This window comes from Triturus cristatus, chromosome 7 (assembly GCF_964204655.1).
Source record: "Triturus cristatus chromosome 7, aTriCri1.1, whole genome shotgun sequence".
NCBI classification, from domain to species: Eukaryota; Metazoa; Chordata; class Amphibia; order Caudata; family Salamandridae; genus Triturus; species Triturus cristatus.
The window spans coordinates 1518450797-1518467601 of NC_140590.1; positions in this window are offsets into that span (position 1 = coordinate 1518450797).

Consider the following 16805-nt stretch of genomic DNA (forward strand, 5'->3'; position numbering starts at 1 on the left):
CTGCTCTAGAGCCATAGAACCAGGTCAGCAGAACTGCTCTAGAGCCATAGAACCAGGCCAGCAGAGCTGCTCTAGAGCCATAGAACCAGGTCAGCAGAGCTGCTCTAGAGCCATAGAACCAGGTCAGCAGAGCTGCTTTAGAGCCATAGAACCAGGTCGGCAGAGCTGCTTTAGAGCCAGAGAACCAGGTCAGCAGAGCTGCTTTGGAGCCAGAGAACCAGGTCAGCAGAGCTGCTCTTGAGGCAGAGAACCAGCACAGCAGATCTGCTTTAGAGGGAGAGAACCAGCTCAGCAGAGCTGCTTTAGAGCCAGAGAACCAGGTCAGCAGAGCTGCTTTAGAGCCAGAGAACCAGGTCAGCAGAGCTGCTCTAGAGCCAGAGAAACCAGGCCAGCAGAGCTGCTGTAGAGGAAGAGAACCAGGTCAGCAGAGCTGCTCTAGAGCCATGGAACCAGGTCAGAAGAGCTGCTATAGAGCCATGGAACCAGGTCAGCAGAGCTGCTTTAGAGCCAGAGAACCAGGTCAGCAGAGCTGCTCTAGAGCCAGAGAACCAGGTCAGCAGAACTGCTATAGAGCCATGGAACCAGGTCGGCAGAGCTGCTTTAGAGCCAGAGAACCAGGTCAGCAGAGCTGGTTTAGAGCCAGAGAATCCAGGTCAGCAGAGCTGCTTTAGAGCCAGAGAATCCAGGTCAGCAGAGCTGCTTTAGAGGGAGAGAACCAGGTCAGCAGAGCTGCTTTAGAGCCAGAGAATCCAGGTCAGCAGAGCTGCTTTAGAGGGAGAGAACCAGGTCAGCAAAGCTGCCTTAGAGCCAAGGGACCAGGTCAGCAGAGCTGCTCTAGAGCCAGAGAACCAGGTGAGCAGAACTGCTTTAGAACCATAGAACCGGGCCAGCAGAGCTGCTTTAGAGCCAGAGAACCAGGTCAGCAGAGATGTTGTAGAGCCAGAGAACCAGATCAGCAGAGCTGCTCTGAAGCCTAAGAACTAGATCAGTAGAGCAGTTCTAGAGCCAGAGAACCAGAGAACCAGGTCAGCAGACCTGCTGTAGAGCTAGAGAAACCAGGTCAGCAGAGCTGCTTTAGAGAGAGAACCAGTTCAGCAGAGCTGCTTTAGAGCCAGAGAACCAGGTCAGCAGAGCTGCTCTAGCTGACACTGACTGACTGACTCTGACTGACTGACTGACTGACTGACACTGACTGACTGACTGACTGACTGACACTGACTAACTGACTGACACTGACTAACTGACTGACACTGACTAACTGACTGACTGACCGACACTGATTGACACTGACTCTGATTGACTGACTCTGATTGACTGACTCTGATTGACTGACTCTGATTGACTGACTCTGATTGACTGACTCTGATTGACTGACTCTGATTGACTGACTCTGATTGACTGACTCTGACTGACTGACTCTGACTGACTCTGATTGACTGACTCTGATTGACTGACTCTGATTGACTGACTCTGATTGACTGACTCTGATTGACTGACACTGATTGACTGACACTGATTGACTGACACTGATTGACTGACACTGATTGACTGACACTGATTGACTGACACTCTACTACTCTCCCTCTACTACTCTCTCTACTACTCTCTCTACTACTCTCTCTACTACTCTCTCTACTACTCTCTCTACTACTCTCACTCTACTACTCACTCTACTACTCACTCTACTACTCACTCTACTACTCACTCTCTACTACTCTCTACTACTCGCTCTTTACTACTCACGATCTCTCTACTACTCTCTACTACCCTCTCTCTACTACTCTCTCTCTACTACTCTCTACTATTCGCTCTCTACTACTCTCTACTATTCGCTCTCTACTACTCTCTACTATTCGCTCTCTACTACTCACTCTCTATGACTCTACTACTCTCTACTACTCGCTCTCTACTAATCTCTACTACTCATTGTCTACTACTCTCTCTACTACTCAATCTATTACTCTCTCTACTGCTCTCTACTACTCTCTCTACTACTCACTTTCCACTACTCACTATCTACTACTCGCTCTCTACACCTCTCTACTACTCGCTCTCTACTACTCTCCAATACTCACTCTACTACTCTCTACTTCTCTCTACCACTCACTCTCTACCACTCACTCTCTACCACTCACTCTCTACCACTCACTCTCTACCACTCACTCTCTACCACTCACTCTCACTCACTCTCTACCACTCACTCTCCTACTCACTCTCCTACTCACTCTCCTACTCACTCTCCTACTCACTCTCCTACTCACTCTCCTACTCACTCTCCTACTCACTCTCCTACTCACTCTCCTACTCACTCTCCTACTCACTCTACTACTCACTCTACTACTCACTCTACTACTCACTCTACCACTCACTCTACTACTCACTCTCTACTACTCTCTCTACTACTCTCTCTACTACTCTCTCTACTACTCTCTCTACTACTCTCTCTACTACTCTCTCTACTACTCACTCTCTACTACTCACTCTCTACTACTCACTCTCCTACTCACTCACTACTACTCACTCTCTACTACTCTCTACTACTCTCTACTCTCTACCACTCACTCTACTACTCTCACTCTACTACTCTCACTCTACTACTCTCTCTCTAATACTCTCTCTCTAATACTCTCTCTACTACTCACTCTACTACTCTCTACCTCTTACTCTCTACCACCCTCTCTCTAATAATCTCTACTACTCGCTCTCTACTACTCGCTCTCTACTACTTGCTCTCTACTACTCACTCTCTACTACTCACTCTACTACTCACTCCCAACTACTCTCTACTACTTACTCTCTATGACTCTACTACTCACTCTCTACTACTCTACTATTCTCTACTACTCCCTCTACTTCTCACTCTCTACTGCACTCCACTACTCACTCTCTACTACTCACTCTGTACTACTCTCTACTACTCACTCTCTACTATTCTCTGTTACTCACTCTCTACTACTCACTCTCTACTACTCACTCTCTACTATCCACCATCTACAACTCACTCTCTACAACTCACTCTCTACAACTCTGTGAGAAGTTGGCCTGGTATATGATGCTCACTAGTTAAAGTGATCACCTTGTACCATGCCAAGCAACCCTTATGGTGTGGTTGTAAGTCAACCTTTTCGGACTAGCTGCCCTAGTGGTAGCTTAGGCTAAGCAGTCTTTGAGGCTAAACTCGTGATGCGTGTTAAGCCAGCTGTTTTACCAAATGCAATCCCCTTTTATACCAATGAAAGGACACCACACAGATATTTATACAAAATATATATGTATTTATTTCTCAAAGTAACCCCTAGTCTCTTTATGAGCACAGGAGCACAAATCGTCAAACAAGATTATCACAGAATACACAGAAGTTGCACTTTATATGGATAGGCCCTGGTGGCCACTCGAACCATATACTAAAATAGTGGTATAAGTACCACGAACAGAAAAGGGAAAAGGCCTAGGGCCTCTAGAATCGCTGGGCCTACAAGGAGCTAACTTCAGTTAGTGACCAGGAGGTCCACGGGTGGCGTGTGCAGAGCAAATAGTCACACGCGTGCTCCCATAGGTTTCAATGGGTGCGTAAAAAGTACAAAGTTACTGCAAAGAGGATCTTCCGGATGGACTAGGAACTCAAGATTTAGAACACAGGCACTAGAGATGTAATACTACACTTGGGCACAGGTGTGCCAGCTTTACCTCACCCACAGGAAGCGGGTGCATAGGCCTCGAAGTGCGTCAGGTTTCTTCTATCTGTTCCGTGGAGCTTGTAGACAAAGATGCTGCAGGCGGTCGGTCCGGGAGAGATGCAGTGGATCCAAGAGTGGATCGGAGATGTTGAAGACCTGTAAGCAGAGGGGACAGTGTTCACAGTCACTAGCCAGTGACCAGCGTGGCACCAGGTGGGTACCAGGCAATGTCGGGTGCAAACAGGAAGAAAGGTGTAGCTTGTCTCTGCAGCCACGTGGTCCCTGGAGGTCGACGACGTCCAGGAGTCGGTTCACGAGCTGTCCCACGCAGGTTCTCGCTGTCGGCGGTGTCGTCGACTTGATCGAAGCAAACAAGCCTTGGCAAAAGCAATTATTGTGGAGAACAAGATAAGCTGATTGTTCTGACCGGCAAGGTCAGAGGGACTGCTCCTTTGGAGGGGAGCAAGGGCCAGTCTGGAGCAACCAGACCAGTGGTGTATTTTGTAGAGTTCATCGCCAAGATGGCCACTAGCCAGCGGGCCAGCAACCGGTTAGGCGCGTCGAGTGGCAAAATGCAGAAAGGCCCCACGCAGATCGTGGAGATGCTGGAGGGCTCACCTTTGGTGCAGATGCTGCTCGGGTGTTGGGCTTCTCAGATCCCAAAGCACAACTTGGAGGGAGCCTCGGTTGTTGCACTTGTCAGCTTGTCGTAGTCGTTCCAAGATGGCTGGCTCCACGTGTCTCGGTGCCTCCACGGGTCTCCTCTTTTCAGGGACTGTGGATCGGGCGGTGAGAGGTCTGGAGGTCCAGGTCTTGTCAGTCTCTGGGCTCGGGCTCCAGCGGGAGGCGGCGGCAAAGCAGACGTTGATTCGCTGGATGGTGCTTGCGTTAGCAAGGTGGTCACTCCCTGACCACAGGGGAGATTGGCTTCAGTCCTCTGTGCAGCAGAGCGTCGAAGTTCCCGTCTTCTTCTTAGTGTTAAGTTGATTCCAGGATGTCTGAAGTCTTAGGACACAGCTCCTACCTTTAAGCGGATTCTAGGGGCCGGACTACCTGCTAGGTCTCTCCCTATGGGTGGGACCAGGAAGGGGGGTGGTTACACCCCCAATCCTTTGTCCAGCTCGCCCCAGGCCCGGGACTGGTGTGCCCCAGGACCGGTTTGAACTGGCATATGCACCGAGGCTCCTTGTGAGCCACAGGCATGTCTGGTTTCTTTCAAGCCCTACCTGACCAATACACAAAATCCTGTCTGGGGTGGTGCACGCACCTCCCCTGGCAGGAAACCCTTTGTCCACACCTCCCAAGCTGGAAGGACTCCCAGCAGCAGGAGGGCAGACTTGTGTCTGTGGTGGCAGCATCCATTTTGTGGAGCTGAGGCTATGTCTGATTTTACCCGGGTTTCAGGTACTGTACATGTTGTGTCCCTCTAGAAGGGTGGAATGCTAACCCCGTCGCCAGAATTGGCGAGGGGTTAGTATTCCAATTCGTATGACACCTTACTCGACATGTTTTGATAAAGCCAAACCAAAGATAGCATTTAACCGCGAGGTTCATAATGCACTTAAGAGTATATGGTATGACGATATCTGGAAACAGTAGAAGGAAGTTGTTCCGACCACTGCAGACAGGCTCAGCTCATGCCAGAGCACCATCTCACATGGAACCAAGCACTCTGCCTTCAGGATTGTTAAGGCCTGCCATAGGAGTGGCTTATAGGTTACCAGGTGTCCCATTTAAGGTTAGGTATAGGTATACTACACCTAAGTAAGAGGTGATTACACCAACTTACCCCAGCTGAGTGATCAGCCAGTTGTGTCAAATTGTTAGGCCAAGCCTGGGGTGGCATAATACATGCTTCAGCCCTTGGCAGGCCTTGGGTACACCAATGCCCTGGGTACCTAGTGTACACTGGTACAGGGGCTGACAGGGTTATCCACTTCCAATTGGTTATGCACCTAGGGTGCATAGTTTTAATTTAGTAGAGAGAACAGCAGGCTGGGGGTCTGATTGGCAGGCCCACAGCCTCAATATGGCAAAAACCAGTGAAGCAAAAAGCAAAAATTTGGGGTGACCATAGGATAGCAGACCCTACTCTCCTACACAACCCCCCCCCCCCAAACGCTGGGACATTAAACTAGCCTTGACCAGTCTCGTCTTCATGTCCTAAGTGGAAGTACCTGGAGAGACCATCTGCATTCCCATGGTCAGTACCTGGCCGGTGCTCCACTGTAAAGTCCATCCCCTGTAGGGAAATGGACCACCTAAGCAGTTTGGGGTTTTCACCCTTCATCTGATTTAGCCACAAGAGGGGCTTATGGTCGGTCTGAATCTTGAAGTGAGTGCCAAACAAGTATGGCCTCAGCTTCTTCAGGGGCCACACCACAGCAAAGGCCTCCCTCTCAATAGCTGACCAATTCTTCTCTCTGGGGGTCAACCTTCTGCTAATAAAAGCAATGGGTTGGTCTTGACCATCTTCATTAAGTTGTGACAGCACAGCTCCCACACCCAACTCAGAAGCATCTGTTTGGACAATAAACTCTTTGGAGTAGTCAGGACTTTTCAGGATAGGTGCAGAGCACATGGCCTCCTTCAGGTCATCAAATGCCTTTTGACAGCTTACTGTCCACTGAACCTTTTTGGGCATCTTCTTGGATGTCAGATCATTAAGAGGAGTCACAATGGACCCATAGTTCTTAACAAACTTCCTGTAGTACCCAGTCAAGCCCAAGAAAGCTCGAACTTGAGTCTGGGTGGTTGGAGGGGACCAGTCCTTGATGGATTGTATCTTACTCTCCAGTGGTTGAACTTGGCCTCCACCTACAAGGTGGCCCAAATATACAACCTTACTCTGCCCTATCTGGCACTTAGTAGCCTTGATAGTGAGGCCTGCCCTTTGCAGAGCCTCAAGAGCCTTCTTCAGGTGGATCAGGTGATCCTCCCAGGTGGAGCTAAAGACAGCAATGTCATCAAGATATGCTGCGCAAAAGTCATCCAACCCAGTAAGGACTTGGTTCACCAGCCTTTGGAAGGTGGCAGGTGCATTCTTCAGACCAAAGGGCATCACCACAAACTGGTAGTGCCCACCTGGGGTTGAGAATGCTGTTTTGGCCTTGGACTCCTCAGCTAATCTGATTTGCCAATAGCCAGCTGTTAAGTCAAATGTGCTCAAAAACTTTGCAGAAGCTAGTTTGTCTATGAGCTCATCTGCCCTTGGAATAGGGTGTGCATCTGTCCTGGTGACAGCATTGAGTCCTCTGTAATCCACACAGAACCTCATCTCTCTCTTGCCATCTTTGGTGTGAGGTTTGGGGACCAGAACCACTGGGCTAGCCCAGGGGCTCTCTGAGGGTTCAATAACACCTAATTCCAGCATTTTATGTACCTCAGCCTTTATACAGTCCCTGACGTGGTCAGGTTGTCTGTAAAGCTTGTTCTTTACAGGCAGACTGTCACCAGTGTCCACCACATGGGTACACCAGTCAGTTTGACTAGGTATCAAGGAAAACATATGTGAAAATGATTGTAGAACCTGTCTACATTCAGTCTGCTGATGGGCAGTGAGGTTGCCTCCAAGGGCCACTCCTTCAACTGAGCCATCTTCAGGGTTCTGAGACAACAGGTCTGGGAGAGGGTCACTCTCTTCCTCCTGTCCCTCATCTGTAGCCATGAGCAAGCCCATGTCTGCCCTGTCAACATATGCTTTAAGCCTGTTAACATGGAGTACCCTGTGGGGACTCCTGGGAGTTCCTAGGTCGACCAAGTAGGTGACCTCTCCCTTCTTTTCTAGGATTGTATGGGGTCCAGACCATTTGTCTTGGAGTGCTGCTGGGGCCACTGGCTCCAACACCCATACCTTCTGTCCTGGCTGAAACTCAACCAAGACAGCCTTTTGGTCATGCCAAGCTTTCTGTAAGGCCTGGCTTGCCTCAAGGTTTTTGGATGCCTTCTCCATATACTCAGCCATCCTGGAGCGGAGACCAAGTACATAGTCCACTATGTCTAGCTTAGGCTTTTTGAGAGGTAACTCCCATCCTTCCTTCACCAAACACAGTGGGCCTCTCACAGGGTGCCCAAACAACAATTCAAAGGGGCTGTAGCCAACTCCTTTTTGTGGGACCTCTCTGTAAGCAAACAGAAGGCAGGGTAGAAGGATGTCCCATCTTCGCCTGAGCTTTTCAGGTAATCCTTTGATCATACCCTTTAGGGTCTTGTTGAATCTCTCAACAAGCCCATTGCATTGTGGGTGATAAGGGGTGGTGAACTTGTAGTTGACACCACATTCCTTCCACATAGCTGTCAAGTATCCTGACATAAAGTTGGTACCTCTGTCAGATACTACCTCCTTAGGAAACCCCACTCTGGAGAATACTCCCAGCAGGGCCCTGGCCACAACAGGTGCTGTAGTGGTCCTAAGGGGAATTGCCTCTGGATACCTGGTGGCATGATCCACTACCACCAGTATAAATCTGTGCCCAGATGCAGTGGGAGGATCCATGGGACCCACTATGTCTATTCCCACTCTTTCAAAGGGGACCCCCACCACAGGTAGTGGTATTAGGGGGGCCTTTGTTGTGCCACCTGATTTGCCACTGGCTTGGCAGGTAACACAGGAGCGACAAAACTCCTTTGTATCTTCATTCATGTGAGGCCAGTGAAAGTGAGGGACAAGCCTGTCCCAAGTCTTGTTCTGGCCTAAGTGTCCTGCTAAAGGAATGTCATGGGCCAAGGTGAGAAGGAAGCCCCTAAATTGCAGAGGTATAACCAACCTCCTGGTAGCACCAGGCTTGGGGTCTCTAGCCTCTGAATAAAGGAGCCCTTCATCCCAATACACTTTATGGGTACCTTGAGCATTCCCAGCAGCCTCAGCAGCAGCCAGCTGTCTGAGGGGTTCAAGAGAGGGACAGGATAACTGAGCCTGCCTCAAGTCAGCCCTTGAAGGTCCCCCTGTCCCCAGAAACTCAACCTGATCAGGTTCAAGCTCTTCAGGGACAGTTCCTTCAGGGTCCTCTAGATCAGCTTCCTGGGAAGGTTGATCATCACTCTGAGGCAGGGGGGAAGGCACAGCCTTGACCCTCCTGTTCTTCTTCTTGGTAGGTACTTGGTCCATTGTTCCAGGATCCAAGACCTGAGGTTCAGTGAGGCACTTTTTGGCCTGTGACCTGGTCACAGCAAGGACATGTGATGATATACCTAACATCTCTGCATGAGTCCTGTACTCCACTTCTGACCATAGAGAACTCTCTAGGTCATTGCCCAACAAACATTCTACTGGGAGGTCTGCACTAACCACAACCCTTTTGAGGCCAGTTACCCCTCCCCATGAGAAGTTAACAACTGCCACACTATGTGAAGTAGTGGCATTGCTGGCATTGGTCACCAGGTAGTTCTCACCTGGTATGTACTGTCCAGGGTCCACAAAGCCTGGTGTCACCATAGTGACACTGGCACATGTGTCCCTGTAGGCTTGAGCCACTTTGTCATTAATTAAAGGAGTCTGTCTGTACTTGCCCAGGTTACTGGGGCTCACAGTCAGGGACAAATCAATGTCCCCATCACAGATCAAGACTGCCTGTGTCAGGGTTCTGTCTAAGTCAGAATCTCCTTCAGTTCCCATAGTGATTCCCACTACACCCTTTGTCTGGGGACCAACACTGCTAACAGTAGTACTGGGAGCAGGTGCCTTAGGGGCAACAGTGTTGGGGGCTCCACCCTTTTTGCAATCACTAGTCCAGTGAGTTGTATTTTTGCAATGATTGCACCAGGGTTTCTTTTGACCTTCTTTCTTCTTTTTGGACTGTTGTTGGGACCCACCCTCCTTAGCAGTAGTTTGGGGCCCTGTTGAAGACTTCTGGTCTTTAGATTTCTGATCTCCACCCTTTTGGTCTGTTTTCTTCTGATCACCCCCTTGGCCCTGGTTCTGGTTCTTTTGCTTAACCCTGGTTCTGACCCATTTGTCTGCCTTCTTTCCCAATTCTTGGGGAGAGGTCAGATCAGAGTCAACCAAGTGTTGATGCAGTTGCTGGTTTTGACAGTTATTTAAAATCTGTTCTCTCATCATCAAATTATACAATCCTGTAAAATCAGATACCTTACTTCCCAGCAACCAACCCTCCAAAGCCTTAGTGGCACATTCAACATATTCAGACCAGTCCTGAGTCTGTGTCTTTTGGGTGTCTCTGAACATTAACCTGTACTGTTCAGTGGTTAAGCCTAACCCATCTACCAGAACACTCTTCAGGACTCTGTAGTTTCTGACATCCTCTTCTCTAACAGTGAGGAGTCTATCTCTGCCTCTTCCTTCAAAGGAGAGCCAGAGGATTGCTGCCCACTGGTCTTCAGGAACCTGCTGTACTTTGCAGGCTCTCTCAAGAGCAGTTATCCATTTGTGGATGTCATCCCCACTTTTGTAGGGGGGCACAACCTTAGACAGGTTCCTATTGTCAAAGACCCTATCTTTGTCCTTAGGGACAATGCTGCCACCAGTGGGTATAGACCCACTCTCTCTAGGTTGCCTAGCCTTGTTCAGTTTTTCTTCCATCAGGGCTACTTCTAGCTCCTGCTTCCTGATCCTCAGCTGGGCTTCCTGCATTCTGGCCTCATGTTCCCTCCTCTGAGGGGTGGTCATCCTTTTCCTGGAGTGACCTTGAGAGCCTCTAGAGCCATGAGAAGCATTGGAGTCACCTGAGCGATTCCTTTGCCTCCCAAGCCCTGTGTTAAGTCCACTGGGGAGATCCAATGGGGTAAACCCATTGTCAGTCCCCAATAGCCTTAGTTTAGCTGGGCCAAGTATAATACTTGGCACTGGGCTAGTTCTCCCTTCATCATCACTACTTTCTGTATCCTCACCACTTTCCTCCCCTGTAGTATGATTCTCATCTAAGGGATGGCTATTGGAACTGGGTACCTCTGTAGCATCTTCAGAAGGGGGGCCTCCTGTTCCTGACCCTAAGGGGGCTAACTGGGAAGCTTTCCTGAGTTCTCTCTGATTCTCATCATTTTGTAAGAGTTCTCTGAGCTCAGCAGAGGTAGGGTTCTTGGGCTGTTTAAGGCCTCTAAGAGTTGCCAAATGCCTGAGCTCATTCTGATTAAGGGTAGCAAAGCTGGATGGTGCCCTCTGGGGGTCACTCTCAACAGAGATGGGTACAGTGGACCCCTCTGCCCCGGCCATTGCTCTTAAGTGTGGGTGGATGTGTTGCAATCTACCTACACTTGGGTTTACCTACTAAACCTATCTAGTAGTTGTAGTCAGGGTGTGCTACTCCCTTTGCTCTACAACAACTAAGTTCAGTAGAACTTATGTATATCTAATCTTGTTTTATATGTACCTACAGGTACCTATGTGATCTTTCAATTGGTAACCAAGAGATTACAATGGTAAAACACAGCAAGCTCAAATCCAACCGCTGCTCACCAATGTGAGAAGTTGGCCTGGTATATGATGCTCACTAGTTAAAGTGATCACCTTGTACCATGCCAAACAACCCTTATGGTGTGGTTGTAAGTCAACCTTTTCGGACTAGCTGCCCTAGTGGTAGCGTAGGCTAAGCAGTCTTTGAGGCTAAACTCCTGATGCGTGTTAAGCCAGCTGTTTTACCAAATGCAACCCCCTTTTATACCAATGAAAGGACACCACACAGATATATATTCAAAATATATATGTATTTATTTCTCAAAGTAACCCCTAGTCTGTTTATGAGCACAGGAGCACAAATCGTCAAACAAGATTATCACAGAATACACAGAAGTTGCACTTTATATGGATAGGCCCTGGTGGCCACTCGAACCATATACTAAAATAGTGGTATAAGTACCACGAACAGAAAAGGGAAAAGGCCTAGGGCCTCTAGAATCGCTGGGCCTACAAGGAGCTAACTTCAGTTAGTGACCAGAAGGTCCACGGGTGGCGTGTGCAGAGCAAATAGTCACACGCGTGCTCCCATAGGTTTCAATGGGTGCGTAAAAAGTACAAAGTTACTGCAAAGAAGATCTTCCGGATGGACTAGGAACTCAAGATTTGGAACAAAGGCACTAGAGATGTAATACTACACTTGGGCACAGGTGTGCCAGCTTTACCTCACCCACAGGAAGCGGGTGCATAGGCCTCGAAGTGCGTCGGGTTTCTTCTATCTGTTCCGTGGAGCTTGTAGACAAAGATGCTGCAGGCGGTCGGTCCGGGAGAGATGCAGTGGATCCAAGAGTGGATCGGAGATGTTGAAGACCTGTAAGCAGAGGGGACAGTGTTCACAGTCACTAGCCAGTGACCAGCGTGGCACCAGGTGGGTACCAGGCAATGTCGGGTGCAAACAGGAAGAAAGGTGTAGCTTGTCTCTGCAGCCACGTGGTTCCTGGAGGTCGACGACATCCAGGAGTCGGTTCACGAGCTGTCCCACGCAGGCTCTCGCTGTCGGCGGTGTCGGCGACTTGATCTAAGCAAACAAGCCTTGGCAAAAGCAATTGTTGTGGAGAACAAGATAAGCTGATTGTTCTGACCGGCAAGGTCAGAGGGACTGCTCCTTTGGAGGGGAGCAAGGGCCAGTCTGGAGCAACCAGACCAGTGGTGTATTTCATAGAGTTCGTCGCCAAGATGGCCACTAGCCAGCGGGCCAGCAACCAGTTAGGCGCGTCGAGTGGCAAAATGCAGAAGGGCCCCACGCAGATCGTGGAGATGCTGGAGGGCTCACCTTTGGTGCAGATGCTGCTCGGGTGTTGGGCTTCTCAGATCCCAAAGCACAACTTGGAGGGAGCCTCGGTTGTTGCACTTGTCAGCTTGTCGTAGTCGTTCCAAGATGGCTGGCTCCACGTGTCTTGGTGCCTCCACGGGTCTCCTCTTTTCAGGGACTGTGGATCGGGCAGTGAGAGGTCTGGAGGTCCAGGTCTTGTCAGTCTCTGGGCTCGGGCTCCGGCGGGAGGCGGCGGCAAAGCAGACGTTGATTCGCTGGATGGTGCTTGCGTTAGCAAGGTGGTCACTCCCTGACCACAGGGGAGATTGGCTTCAGTCCTCTGTGCAGCAGAGCGTCGAAGTTCCCGTCTTCTTCTTAGTGTTAAGTTGATTCCAGGATGTCTGAAGTCTTAGGACACAGCTTCTACCTTTAAGCGGATTTTAGGGGCCGGACTACCTGCTAGGTCCCTCCCTATGGGTGGGACCAGGAAGGGGGGTGGTTACACCCCCAATCCTTTGTCCAGCTCGCCCCAGGCCCGGGACTGGTGTGCCCCAGGACCGTTTTGAACTGGCATATGCACCGAGGCTCCTTGTGAGCCACAGGCATGTCTGGTTTCTTTCAAGCCCTACCTGACCAATACACAAAATCCTGTCTGGGGTGGTGCACGCACCTCCCCTGGCAGGAAACCCTTTGTCCACACCTCCCAAGCTGGAAGGACTCCCAGCAGCAGGAGGGCAGACTTGTGTCTGTGGTGGCAGCATCCATTTTGTGGAGCTGAGGCTATGTCTGATTTTACCCGGGTTTCAGGTACTGTACATGTCGTGTCCCTCTAGAAGGGTGGAATGCTAACCCCGTCGCCAGAATTGGCGAGGGGTTAGTATTCCAATTCGTATGACACCTTACTCGACATGTTTTGATAAAGCCAAACCAAAGATAGCATTTAACCGCGAGGTTCATAATGCACTTAAGAGTATATGGTATGACGATATCTGGAAACAGTAGAAGGAAGTTGTTCCGACCACTGCAGACAGGCTCAGCTCATGCCAGAGCACCATCTCACATGGAACCAAGCACTCTGCCTTCAGGATTGTTAAGGCCTGCCATAGGAGTGACTTATAGGTTACCAGGTGTCCCATTTAAGGTTAGGTATAGGTATACTACACCTAAGTAAGAGGTGATTACACCAACTTACCCCAGCTGAGTGATCAGCCAGTTGTGTCAAATTGTTAGGCCAAGCCTGGGGTGGCATAATACATGCTTCAGCCCTTGGCAGGCCTTGGGTACACCAATGCCCTGGGTACCTAGTGTACACTGGTACAGGGGCTGACAGGGTGATCCACTTCCAATTGGTTATGCACCTAGGGTGCATAGTTTTAATTTAGTAGAGAGAACAGCAGGCTGGGGGTCTGATTGGCAGGCCCACAGCCTCAATATGTCAAAAACCAGTGAAGCAAAAAGCAAAAATTTGGGGTGACCATAGGATAGCAGACCCTACTCTCCTACACACTCACTCTCTACAACTCACTCTCTACAACTCACTCTCTACTACTCACTCTCTACTACTCACTCTCTACTACTCACTCTCTACTACCTCTACTACTCTCTCTCTACTACTCTCTCTCTACTACTCTCTCTCTACTACTCTCTCTCTACTACTCTCTCTCTACTACTCTCTCTACTACTCACTACCTCTTACTCTCTACCACCCTCTCTCTAATATTCTCTACTACTCACTCTCTACTACTCACTGTCTACTACTCACTGTCCACTACTCGCTCTCCACTACTCACTCTCTACTACTCACTCCCAACTACTCTCTACTACTCACTCTCTATGACTCTACTACTCACTCTCTACTACTCACTCTCTTCTACTCACTCTCTACTACTCACTCTCTACTACTCACTCTCTACTACTCACTCTCTACTACTCACTCTCTACTACTCGCTCTCTACTACTCGCTCTCTACTACTCGCTCTCTACTACTCGCTCTCTACTACTCGCTTTCTACTACTCTCTACTACTCACTCTCTACTTCTCTCTACTACTCGCTCTACTTCTCACTCTACTACTCTCTGCTACTCACTCTACTATTCACTCTCTACTACTCTACAACTCTCTACTACTCACTCTCTACTACTCGCTCTACTACTCGCTCTACTACTCTCTACTACTCTCGCTCTACTACTCTCGCTCTACTACTCTCGCTCTACTACTCTCGCTCTACTACTCACTCTCTACTACTTGCTCTCTACTACTCGCTCTCTACTATGCACTACTACTCACTCTACTACTCACTCTCTACTACACTACTCTCTACTACTCACTCTCTACTACTCCACTACTCTCTACTACTCACTCTCTACCACTCACTCTCTACTACGCACTCTCTACTACTCACTCTCTACAACTCACTCTCTACTACTCACTCTCTACTACTTACTCTACTACTCACTCTCCTACTCAGTCACTACTACTCACTCTCTACTACTCTCTACTACTCTCTACTACTACTCTCTACCACTCACTCTCTACTACTCTCACTCTACTACTCTCTCTCTACTACTCTCTCTCTACTACTCTCTCTACTACTCACTCTACCACTCTACCTCTTACTCTCTACCACCCTCTCTAATACTCTCTACTACTCGCTCTCTACTACTCGCTCTCTACTACTCGCTCTCTACTACTCGCTCTCTACTACTCGCTCTCTACTACTCACTCTCTACTACTCACTCTCTACTACTCACTACTACTCACTCCCAACTACTCTCTACTACTCACTCTACTACTCACTCTACTACTCACTCTACTACTCACTCTACTACTCACTCTACTACTCACTCTACTACTCGCTCTCTACTACTCGCTCTCTACTACTCGCTCTCTACTACTCGCTCTCTACTACTCGCTCTCTACTACTTGCTCTCTACTACTCTCTCTCTACTACTCTCTACTACTCGCTCTCTACTACTCTCTACTACTCGCTCTACTTCTCACTCTCTACTACTCTCTACTACTCACTCTCTACTACTCCACTACTCTCTACAACTCACTCTCTACTACTCCACTACTCTCTACAACTCGCTCTCTACAACTCGCTCTCTACAACTCGCTCTCTACAACTCGCTCTCTACAACTCGCTCTCTACAACTCGCTCTCTACAACTCACTCTCTACAACTCACTCTCTACAACTCACTCTACTACTCACTCTCTACTACTCACTCTCTACTACTCACTCTCTACTACTCACTCTCTACTACTCACTCTCTACTACTCACTCTCTACTACTCACTCTCTACTACTCACTCTCTACTACTCACGCTCTACTACTCTCAACTACTCTCTACTACTCTCTACTACTTACTCTCTAAAACTCACTCTCTACTACTCTACTACTCACTCTCTACTGCTCTCTACTACACTCTCTACTACTCCCTCTCTACTACTCCCTCTCTACTACTCTCTCTACTATTCACTCTCTACTACTCGCTCTCTACTGCTCTCCACTACTCACTCTCTACTACTCTCTCTCTACTACTCGCTCTCTACTACTCTCTACTACTCACTCTGCTACTCTCTGCTACTCTCTGCTACTCTCTCTCTACTACTCTCTACTACTCTCTACTACTCACTCTCTACCTCTCTCTACCTCTCTCTACTACTCTCTACCTCTCTACACCTCTACTTCTCTACCTCTCTCTACACGCACACATATGCACATACGTATATGCATATATATGCATATGCATTTATATATGTTTATGTATATATATATATTATCTACTGGCGACCGCCAGTAGATAGTTATAGTTAGGACCTATTTTCCATAGGAAATCCGCAACATTCTATTCCCAATAAGTCTGGCGCCGATTGACGAATCTTCGTGAAATTTTCTAAACTTTTGGCCAGCTCCGCTCTACTCCTACCCTGAAAGTTGTGTGGTGATTCATCAAGCGGGGGCTGAAAAAAAGGGGGGTCCCAAAACGCATTTTCCCCATGCAATTTCCCATCGGATCTGTTGTCGCAGCTACAGCCCGAACCGCTGAACGGAATGACACCAAATTTGGCAAAGAGGTAGTCCTCAGTTCAGACTCGTGCCTTTTGCATAAATGGTGTGAATCTGTTCAGTAGTTCCTGAGAAAATTGGAGTTAAAAGTACATAAATATCTATGGCCGGGGAGGATCCGCGGACCTACCCGCACCGTAAGCGCACCCTCCCCGAACCAAGCGTGCACCCTCCCGATAGCGCGCTGAATGCTAATTGGCTGTCGAGTGTCTCTCTACATTCGAAACCAGGAACTGTTGGCGCCCATTTTCTGCCTCGGTAGAAGCGAGGCTGAAGAAGCAAGGGGAATAAGTGTGTAAAACATATAAAGGGGGCAGAGTGGAAATACTCTGACCCTCTAGAGGTGCTTAGGGGTTCCCAGAAGGACCCCCTGGGGCCCCCCCCTTTTTTTTTTTAAA